We start from the raw sequence: 11,043 nt of genomic DNA on the forward strand, positions 1-11,043 counted from the left end.
TGGTTGCTTTTTTCAACTTGAGCCACTGCAATAGTTTCTTAGATTCCTGTCCTGGGGATGCTAACACTTCTGCTTCAACATCATTCCTGTGCCATTCGGTTGCATATAGATCTAAAATAGCCTCTGATTATTTGTGGAACTAAGTTCATGCTTTCTAGCCTGGCCTTTGAAGGGTTCACTCCATCCAGGTTTACCTTCCACCCTCCTTCACACATTCCTGTGTCCTCTTTCTTTCCCTCCAAACCACCACCCCTAGCCTGCCCTCAAGCCAAGGGCCAGGCTTCCTTTATCTTCTAGCTCAGTCATCATGCAATTTCTTTGGATCCCCAAGGCAGGCATCAGGTTTCTCTAAGTTTGTAGTTAGTTCCTACAACTCATTTTAAATGTGGTTTTACACTCTTCCCCAGATGTTTAATGTGTATGTTTTGTCTTCCTTCAAAGCGTTGGAATCAGAGTAGCTTCAGTACTACAATTTAAGTAGCATAAGCCTAAAATCTACCCTTAGAGATAGTGAGAGACCATACAAATACAAGAAGGATTTCAGCTCTGGAGGATCTGATAACGCTGCAGAAGGCAAGGCTACAGTTGCAAAATCCTTAGAGTCATAGGAGATTTCCCAAGTAAGTGAGGCAGGAAAGATACACTCACTGAATTTCTGCAAGTCAGGGGATGCTACATACACATCTGGGCTTGTTTTGTTGCTTCATCAGTTGATTAGACTTAAGAAAGAAATGGAAGAAATGTTAAAGTTGCCAAACAAACTTAACAATGCATTGTTCCAATAGCCATGTCATCAGGAATAGACAAAAAAATGAGGAAATATTCTTCCAGTATTTGAAAACCATTATCTCATTAAACAACAATCTTAGTGTTATGTTGCTAAGGCAGCCCCAGGAAACTAATACATGACGGTAAATGAGGCAAACACAAAACTGTGTGATATGATATATAGGGCATGTGTGTGTGACTGCAGGTGTGAGTGGAAGCCAGGTCATATGTGGCCATTTGGACCAACATGAGGATTTGAGATTTACTCCGGGGTCAAAGGAGTGCAGATATTGGAGAGCCAAGCAGAAGGGCCCTGCTTGCTGGATGAAGACAAAGAGGACATTTTATTTTAACTTTTGAACCACAGCAGGGCATACTCCTCTCCCTCCCTGCCAGAAGCTTAGAGATGGAGCAAAGCTGCAGGATCCTTGGCAGCAGAGGGAGGATAAGGAGGACATGAAAGTGACCCCTCAACATCTGACACTGGGCACACAGTCCTCATGCAACCTTCTCCAGTCTCTGTTGCTCCAAATGCTCCCCAGGTCTTGCCAGGATGCTGTGGAAAGAAGGCTACACACGTTCACAGACCACAGAAATATTGCAGTTGCATATACTTGCTGATTTTTATCCAGAATGTTTGTGAATATAATTATACAGTATTAACTAAATTTTTATACCAATAATTATTTTTCCCTAGTAGAATCTTAAGCTTAAAAAGAAAATTTTTATTTAAAAGTAGAATGAAGAAGTTATACAAGCCATGGAATTGATAAGTTTGGACTACAGCCAAAATCTTAGAGACCCTAAGCAGTACTTTGGAAATTTATATTCATTAAATAAAAGTTAAAAAAAAATCTTAGAGACCCTGAAAGGAAAAAATCTGGGTTGTGAAAAGAACGAGGATTATAAGTCAACACTTTCTTTAGTGTTGTATTTATTGTTGAATGCTATTGCTTTTTTGCAAAAGATATTTTGTTCCTAAATTTTGGGGTTTTGTAATAAATGCCATTTACATTTTAAATGCTGATTTTAAAATCTGGTCTACTTAGTCATTATAGGTGAAATAAAGGGTAAAGACAAGCTGTTAAGTGAAAACAGACCTGCTTGGCTATTTCTACTGCCTCAGAATAGAGAATATTCTTCTATTATTAGTAGCTAAAACAGCTACCTTCTAAAACCAAGAGGAATTACAACAAAATTTTCAGTGAGATTCAGAATTGATATTTGCACTGATATTGTATTTTTAAACATAAGATGTAGAAAAACATAAATAAATAATTACATTAATTTGATTGGGAAAATGATCAGTATAGGATATTCAGTCTAGAGGAATATAAATTTTCAGTAGGAACATGGCCTTTCTGCAGCTAGATTAAAAATATCAGCACAAAATCATTCCTTTGCAAGAAAAACCTCTGTAGCTCTTTACACTGAAATAGCTCAGGGGCAGTGTGCTCCCATGACACACATCAATGTCCCTTTCTGTGGTAATACTACTTCACACTAGAAGGAACCAAGGATAATTGGAGAAATGGCTGATTCCGTGTCTGGGGCTATAGCCCACCTGAGTCACAAATAAGAATGTAGACATCTTCCTGCATAACCCACATCTAGTATATGGTACATTAAAACAAGGGGCAAGAGGTCTTCCAATTGTTATGAGAAACTCAGATCATAAGCCATCTCAGGAGATTGCCCACGATAGTTTTAACACTTGGAAGGCATGTGAATGTTGTTGCCACCATTAAATACTTGCTTCTGTTCTAACTTCCTCTTCAGAAAGACCATGAGCTACCAGGCCACACTGTTTTCCACCAACACAAAATTTTGCAGCTTAGAGATTCTTTTTTTTTTTTTAAAGATTTATTTATTTATTTGAAAGGTAGAGTTACAGAAATAGAGAGGGAGAGAGAGAGACAGAGAGACAGAGAGAGAGAGAGAGAGAGAGAGAGGAGAGAGAAAGCTGCTGGCTCACTCCCCAAATGACTGTGACAGCTGGGGCTGGGCCAGGCTGAAGCCATGGGCCAGGAGCTTCTTCCTGGTCTCCCACATGGGTGCAGGTGCTCAAGTGCGTGGGCCATCTTCCATTGGTTTCCCAGGCATATTACGGGAGCTAAATTGGAAATGGAGCAGCTGGGACTCAAACTGGTACCCATATTGGATGCCAGTGTTATTGTAGTAACATAAGACAGTTAAATCATTATTTTCATGATTTATGATTATTTTCATGATTTACCCATTTTTTGATTTAGTGTTTTTTTGTGTCCCATTCATAATCTGGGGTAAGCAAATATTTCTGCTACAGAAGATCTTCAGTACAATATTGACTAAAAAGTGATGATAGTTGACACTCTTATGTTCTCAAACTTAGATGAATTAACCATTTTTACCATAAAGTATGTTTCCAGCAAGTTTTTTTGTATATATAACTTTATCAAATTAAAGATATTTTCATCTATTCTCAACTTGCTGAGAGGTTTTGATAATATTAATTTCTTTGACATGAGAAACCTGACAACACTCATAAAATTTCAGACATCTGTCAGGAGTTATATTTGGTGAAGACTCTGTGTCATACTAGGCAAAGCTTCTGCCTATGGTGTTGGCATCCCATATGGACACCAGTTTGAGTCTCAGTTGCTCTTCTTAAGGTCCAGTTCCCTGCTGATGGCCTGGGAAAGTAGCAGAAGATGACCCAAGTGCATGGGACCTGCACCCATGTAGGGGACCTGGAAGAAACTCTTGGCTCTTGGCTTCGGATTGGCCAAGCTCTGGCTGTTGTTGCCATTTGGGGAGTGAACCAGTGGATGGAAGACCACTCTCTGTCGCTCACTTTCTCTGTCTGTAACTTTGCCTCTCAAATAAATAATAAATCTTAAAAAAATTGATATTTACCAGGGTGACAGCTGAACCAGGGATGAACACTTTTTTTCCAATATGGTATCCTCTTGCATTTGAATATTAAAAGGATTAACACAATATTTCCAAATTAGACAGAAAAATGTATAAAAAGAATTATATACATCATGACCAAGTAGGATTTACTGCAGTATGCATGGCTACTTCACCATTAGCAAATCGGTTAATGTAGTCCACAGGCTAAAGAAGAAAATCACAATAACAATTTCAATGACAAAAAGGATTTGACAAATCCAGCATTCATTCATAACAAAAATCTCAGCACCCCAGGAATAGAAGGGAGTTTCTGCAACTTGGTAAAGAACATCTACAAAAATCTTACAGCTAACTTACTTAATGGTGAGAAACTTAAAAACTTTCCCATTAAGATCAGGAGCAGGGCAAGGTTGTTTCTTCTCATCACTTCTTTTCAATTTAGTATTGGAAGTTCAAGTTAAAGCAATAATACAAGAAAAGGAAATTAAAAGTATATTGATTGGGAAGAAAGAAATAAAACTGCTTTTGCTTACAAATAGTATAATTGCCTTCCTGGAAAATCTTAAAGAATCACAAAATCTCTCCTGAAACTAATAAGCAAATATAGCAGGATTGTAAGAAACAAAATTAATACATGTGAGTCAATTGTTTATTCTATATACCAGTATTGAACAAGTAGAATCTGAAAATAAAAACACAATATCACTTATTTATAATGAAAGTAAATAAATGTAATAAGATATGTACCAGGTTTATATAAGTATGAGGGAAACTACAAAATTCTAATGGAAGAAATCAAAAGAGAGCTAAATAAATAGAGATATAGTCTATGTTCATGGATAGTAAAATAATATTTTGAACATATCAGTTCTTTTCCAGTTGATCTATAGATTCAATGCAATTCCAACCAAAATTCTTTTAAGTCATTTTTTTGATATTAGCAAGCTGATTCTAAAGTTTATGTGGACAAGCAAAAGATGCAGAAGAGACAACTCAATATTGAGTGGGAACACCAAAATCAGAGGACTGACACTAATCTGACTTCAAGATTTGCTGTAAAGCAAATGGATATGGCATGAGTATGATCCCAAAGGTTTATGTGCTGGAAGTTTAGTCCCCAGTGCTGGACTGGTGGGATCTTTAAGAGGGGGGTCTAGTATAAGTTAGCTAGAGCCTGGGGGCTCTGCCTTCCTGTATGGATTAATGCTCATGAGAATGTGGCATGTCTTGTGGAACTGGATTCCTACAAGAATGGGTTGTTCTAAGTGAGACTGAAAACTCTTCAGAATCCTCCTTTTGTATACATTCTTGTTGTGATGTCATCTTCCTTGAGGCCCTTGCCAGAGACAAGAGGATGTTTATAAATAACCATCTTTTCTTTATAAACTCAGATTTAGGTATTTTGTTATAGCAACACTAAAAGGACCAAGACAGCTAAGGTAATCAAGACAGTGTAGCTTTGGCAAAAGGACAGACAAAAAGATCAATGGGACAGAGTGGAGAGCCCAGAAATAATCCACATGAATACAGACAATCTTGACTTATGACGGCTTGACTTAGGATTTTTTGACTTTGTGATGGTGTAAAGGCAATGTACATTCAATGAAACCATACTTCAAATTTTGAATTTGCTCTTTTCCTGGGCTAATAACATGCATCATCTTTGGTGATGCTGAGTCATTGCAGTGAGCTGCAACTGCCACGTAACCATGTGTGAGGTCATAAGAGTAAACAAGCATACTTCACAGTATTCTGCTACTAAACCATGTTGTTTAGTAGGTTAAGTGTCTTGAATGAATTTTTAATTTATGACATTTTTCAACTTATGATGGGTTTTGGGGATAACTCTGTCATAAGTTGGGGAATATCTGTAAAGTCAACTAATCCTCACAGCTAATCTATGGCAAGAGTGATACAATTGAGAAAAGCTTATCTTCAACAAATGGTGCTGCAAAAACTGGACATCCTTCATAAAATATAACTTAAAGTGGATCATAGACCTAGCCATAAAAAGAAAAAGAGTAAAGTTCATAGAAAATAACATGAGAAATATAGATGACCTTGGGTATGGTGATAATACATCAACAGTATAATCCATGAAAGAAATTGATAAGCTGGACCTCATTAAAGTTAATACTTCTTCAGTTAAATATGTTGTTGTAAAGCAGTAGTAGATTGAGAGAAAATATTTATGAAGAACATATTTGATACAGGTCTGTTATTAAAATATACAGAGAGCTCTTAAAACGCAGTAATAATAAAACAAACAACTCAATTAAAAATGAATAAAATATCTGACAGACACTTCACCAAAGAAAACCTACAAATAGAAAATTACTGTATGAAGGATGTTTTACCCAATTTGTCACTAGGGAAATACAAGTTAAAACAACTTGGGATACCACCATAGACCCATTAGAATGGCTCAAATCCAGAACCTTGGGAACATCAAATGCTGGTGAGCACCTGGAGCAATAGGAATCCTTATTCATTGCTAATAGGCTCCCAAAAAAGAGGATAGTTTGGTATTTGTCACCAAACTAAACATACTCTTACCATAAAATTCAACAACTGCATATAGTGATATTTATCCAAGTGAGATTAAATATCTATCTGCACAAAAACCTCCATATGGATACTTTCATCAGTTTTTTTTTTAAAAAGATTTATTTGTTTATTTGAGGGGTAGAGTTTCAGAGAGAGAGAGAGAGAGAGAGAGGGGTCTTCTATTTGTTGGTTCACTCCTCAAATGGCTGTGATGGCTGAAGCCAAGAGCCAGGAGCTTCTTCTTGGTCTCCCACATCGGTGCAGGGTCTCAAGCACTTGGGCCATCTTCCACTGCTTTCCCAGGCCACAAGCAGAGAGCTGGATGGGAAGAGGAGCAGCCAGGACATGAATAGGTGCCCCTATGAGATGCCAGTGCTGCAGGCAGAGGCTTAGCCCACTACACCACAGCACCAACTCCACTTATATCAGTTTTATTAGTAATTGCCAACAAGGAAGCAACCAATATGTCCTTCATCAAGTGAGTGGATAAACTGTTGTACATCCAGGTAATTCAGTGCTGTAAAGAAATGAGTCATCAAGCCATGAAAAGACATAGAGTAAACTTTAGGGCATATTACTAAATGAGAGAAGCTCATTTGAAAGCCTACACATTGGATAATTCCAACAACAACATAACATTCTTGAAAAAGGTAGAACTATGGAGAGAGCAAAAGAATCAGGAGGTAGAAGGGAGGAGGGGATAAATATGTGTGGAACAGAGAATTTTTATGGTAGTGGAAATGCCTTGGTGGGATGGTTTGGGGGTAGGAGGGGAGGTATGGGGGGAGAACTGCTATAATCCAAAAGTTGTACTTAGGAAATTTATATTTATTAAATAAAAGCTTTCTATCAATTGCTCAAACCTGTAGAATGTACACCACCAAGAGTCCACCCATGCTGAGTGTAGAGTCTACAGTTGCTACAAATGTACCACTAGGACATGGGACATTGATGAAGGAGGCTGTGTGTGTTTGTGTGTGAGTGGAAGGGGGTATATGGGAAATCTCTGCACCTTTCACTCAGTTTTTTCTGTGACGCTGAAACTATTCTCAAAAATAATCTATTTTAAAAAGTTAAAAGCGTGCCATATTGGCATATTGGCAACTTATCCAAGAAAGCAGACTATTTTTTAATAGTATCTATAATGGTGACTCTATGATATTTTTTAAAAAATGTTTTCTTTCTTGTTTTAAAACTTTATTTAAGTTATACAAGTTTCATGTATTTCATATACACTGATTTAGGAAGATAGTGATACTTCTCACCCTGCCCTCCCTCCCACCCATATCCCAGTCCTTCTCTCTTCTCCCTCTCCCATTCCCACTCCTCCTATTTACAAAGATCTACTTTCAGTTTGCTTAATGATGGTAAAGCTAACCCTACACTAAGTAAAAGAGTTCAACAAATCGTATTAAAAAAAACACTATTCCTCAACAGAAGAGACTTTATTCAAGCAATTACAAATAAATGGCAGATTATACAACTACAGGAAAATCTTTTTTTCAATGTACAACAAAAATGAGTTTCTTTTTTCCTTAGGCAAAGCAGAACTTGTACTAGTTCCAAGTGCTTAGAAAGCTGTCACTCTTTTGAGCGGTACGGAAGTGCATCCTAGATGCTCTAATTTCTTGACAAAATCTTTTAAAAATGCAATGGTTCCGAGATTCACTTCTGATAAGGGCATTGCTTCTCTGACTGTGGAAAAACTTCTCAGGTAACATGAAAATTCTTCCTTATCAATAACCATTTGTGTAATAAGCAATGAGTGATAATGACTAACGAGCAATGAATTATAATGAGCAGATTTTTTTTTTTTAATTGTGAAAGTAGTAAAGCCAGAAGGTCTGCAAAGCATCACAGGATCATTTCCTCAACTTTTTTAAAGAGAGAAATATACAGTACATTATCATCGTCTGTAGTTCCTTTGCTGTGCAAAAGGAAACTTCTATCTAAGTATAACTTTTTTTTAGTAACCATTAATTACTCTTTCCCTATTGCTCCCTTTCCACTACACCCAGAATTTTGAGTGTTTTCACTGTAAGGAAAAGTTCAATGTTTGAGGAAATTGATATGGGAATTGTAATGTCCCTTGATTGGACATTACACAGTGTAGAAACATGTATTACACATCACACAGTACCCCATAAAATGTACAATTCGCTGTCAGCAGCAAGCAGATGGTGAATAAAACAATGAGATGACTATCTTAAGGAGAGCTCCTGAAGTTTCAACCACCAGTGTATCAAAGAGAACCAGAGGTTGTCAATTCTTCCATGATTTGCTTCAAAAGATGAAAAAGAAATATCTCTTAACTCTATCCCATAATTGTCAAAGAACTCTCTCTAGTTTTTCCCCTAGAATTTCAGAAATCTCAATCTTTGAGCCTGGTTGTTGTACAAGAGGTTTAGAGGCCGGAGAATCACAACAGCCTTTGCTACCAGAAGAGTATATACACTGCCCAGCAGATATAAAACTCCTTGCAATGGACTCAAAATCCCTACAGAGAAATTTTCAGGTTAGATTGACCCAAAGCTGTTGCAAAACAACAACAACAACAACAACAACAAAAACAAAAAATAAAAAACAAAAAAAAAAAAGAGAGAGAGAGAGAGAGAGAGAGAGAGAATGCCACTTGTTCTGGGGATAATTCTCAAGAGTTCAGTGCTCTGAAGATGGGCCAGGCTGCCACCCGGGGTCAGCACTTGTTTCTCTACCTTTGGAATCTTTCACCAGTGTTTATGATTTTTTTTTCTTGTATTTTTACTTGTACTTTGAGGTCTCTTCTTTACTTTGTACAAGAATGAATTCCTAGGGATTTTTTCAGGATTTAGTTTGTCCTCACCGTTGTTTGGAGTTTTTCTTTCATGTTATTATGTTAATAATTATTAACATTCAAGGTCTCATTGCTAAGTAAAGTTGCCTTTTACCATGTAAGACTTTTTTTTTTTTTCACCAGAAAACTAGAAATTTGGAACAGTGCAATCATCTGTGGGAAAAGTAGCTTTTTATTGGTATTTGTGTTTTAAAGAAAAGAATATGTTGGGGCTGGCGCCATGGCTCACTTGGTTAATCCTCCACCTGCAGTGCCAGCATCCCATATGGGCACCAGGTTCTAGTCCCGGTTGCTCCTCTTTCAGTCCAGCTCTCTGCTGTGGCCTGGGAGGGCAGTGGAGGATGGCCCAAGTGCTTGGGCCCTGCACCTGCATGGGAGACCAGGAGAAGCACCTAGCTCCTGGCTTCGGATCAGCACAGCGCCAGCCGTAGTGGCCATTTGGGCGGTGAACCAACGGAAGGAAGACCTTTCTCTCTGTCTGTCTCTTTCTCTCTCTCTCTCTCTCTCTCTCTCTCTCTCTCTCACTATCTAACTCTATCTGTCAAATAAAAAAGAAAAGAAAAGAATACATCTAACATAAATTTTTTATACTATAGTCAATATAGTGGGGGGTAATAATCAACTCTAGACAGTATGATGGCTCTCTGGTCAATACTTCACTTTTATTGTTTATTTACTTCTCACAATGGTCTTTTCAAATTTGAGGATAATAAGGCATAGAGAAAAGAAACATAGCCTTGTTCAGCACATCTGGAGCTATCTGGCTCTTTAGCCCTGCTGAGTCAAGATTTTATACGTTTTTATCTCTTTTTCAATGGAAGGCAGCACATATAGAAAGAATATTCTTTCTGAAACCTTGGACAAGACTCTTGGTTCCCCTGGAGTGCAATGTCTCATTCTATGTCAGAAGAAATGATGGAAAAATTCACTTGCCAAAAGTTGTCAAACAGGTCCCTTGGAGATTGCTTGGTGGTGTTGTGGTGATGAGTGATAAAGACCTGGGAGCCAGCTTCCTTGCAGCAATGGAAGAGCTGGGTAGGCTGACAGGCTGTCACTGGAATAATTGACAGGGATGTGATGGAAGTAGTGGTAGGTAGTAATGGAGCCCAGGAAATTTTCTGTGGGGAGCTGAGCTGCCTGTTTGGTCCCACTAAAGGACTGATACATAAAGAAGACTGATACTAGCATCCTGTGTTCCCTCTTATCTTTGCAGAATAGTTTAAATTGATTTTCAAGGGCAGCTGACAACTATCAAATCCTTCCCACGTGCCTGGCACCATAGACTTATTAAATTTTACTTAATTATCTCAACAACCCAATGAGGTAGGTACTTTTATTACTTCTATTTTACAGAAGGGGAAACTAAAGATTTGAGAATTTGGGTGTCTTGCTCAGGATCACAGAGCTGGAAGGTGAAGAAATCACTGCACTGCTTTAATTACTAACTCATTTGTGCCACTCCCATAGACTTCTATGTGCTTTTTTTAAATTGTGGAAGCCCTGGATTTCCCTTATCTGAGAAGCTTTCATGTTGATGAGCTTTAAAGTAGGTCAGGGACATAATCCAATGTTTATGACAATTACTAATATAAGATTAACCTGATTTTATTATCTCAGCCCTCTAACCTCCAACCTGCCCCAGAACCAGTCTCCAGAAAGTTACATTTGTTATGTGCTTATCAACACAGGCCTTCAAAAGAGACAGAAATATTACCTAGCCCTCAACTGTAAATCTATTTTTAAATATCAGCTTTATTTAAGTACAATTCATATACCATACAACTCATCTTTTTAAAGTGTACCAATCAGTTGTTTCACTATATCGGCAAAGTTGTGCTATCATCAAATCAATTTTTTAATGTAAAAAATTTATTTTCATTTTACCTGAAAGATAGAGAGACAAAGAGAGACAGAGATCTTCCATCCACTGGTTCCCTTCCCAATGCCCACAATAGCCAGGGCTGGGTCAGACCAGAGACAACAGCTCAGAGCTCAATCTG

The sequence above is a fragment of the Oryctolagus cuniculus genome, chromosome 5, assembly GCF_051225735.1.
Source record: "Oryctolagus cuniculus isolate XC-2025 breed Fujian yellow rabbit chromosome 5, ASM5122573v1, whole genome shotgun sequence".
In the NCBI taxonomy this organism is placed as follows: domain Eukaryota; kingdom Metazoa; phylum Chordata; class Mammalia; order Lagomorpha; family Leporidae; genus Oryctolagus; species Oryctolagus cuniculus.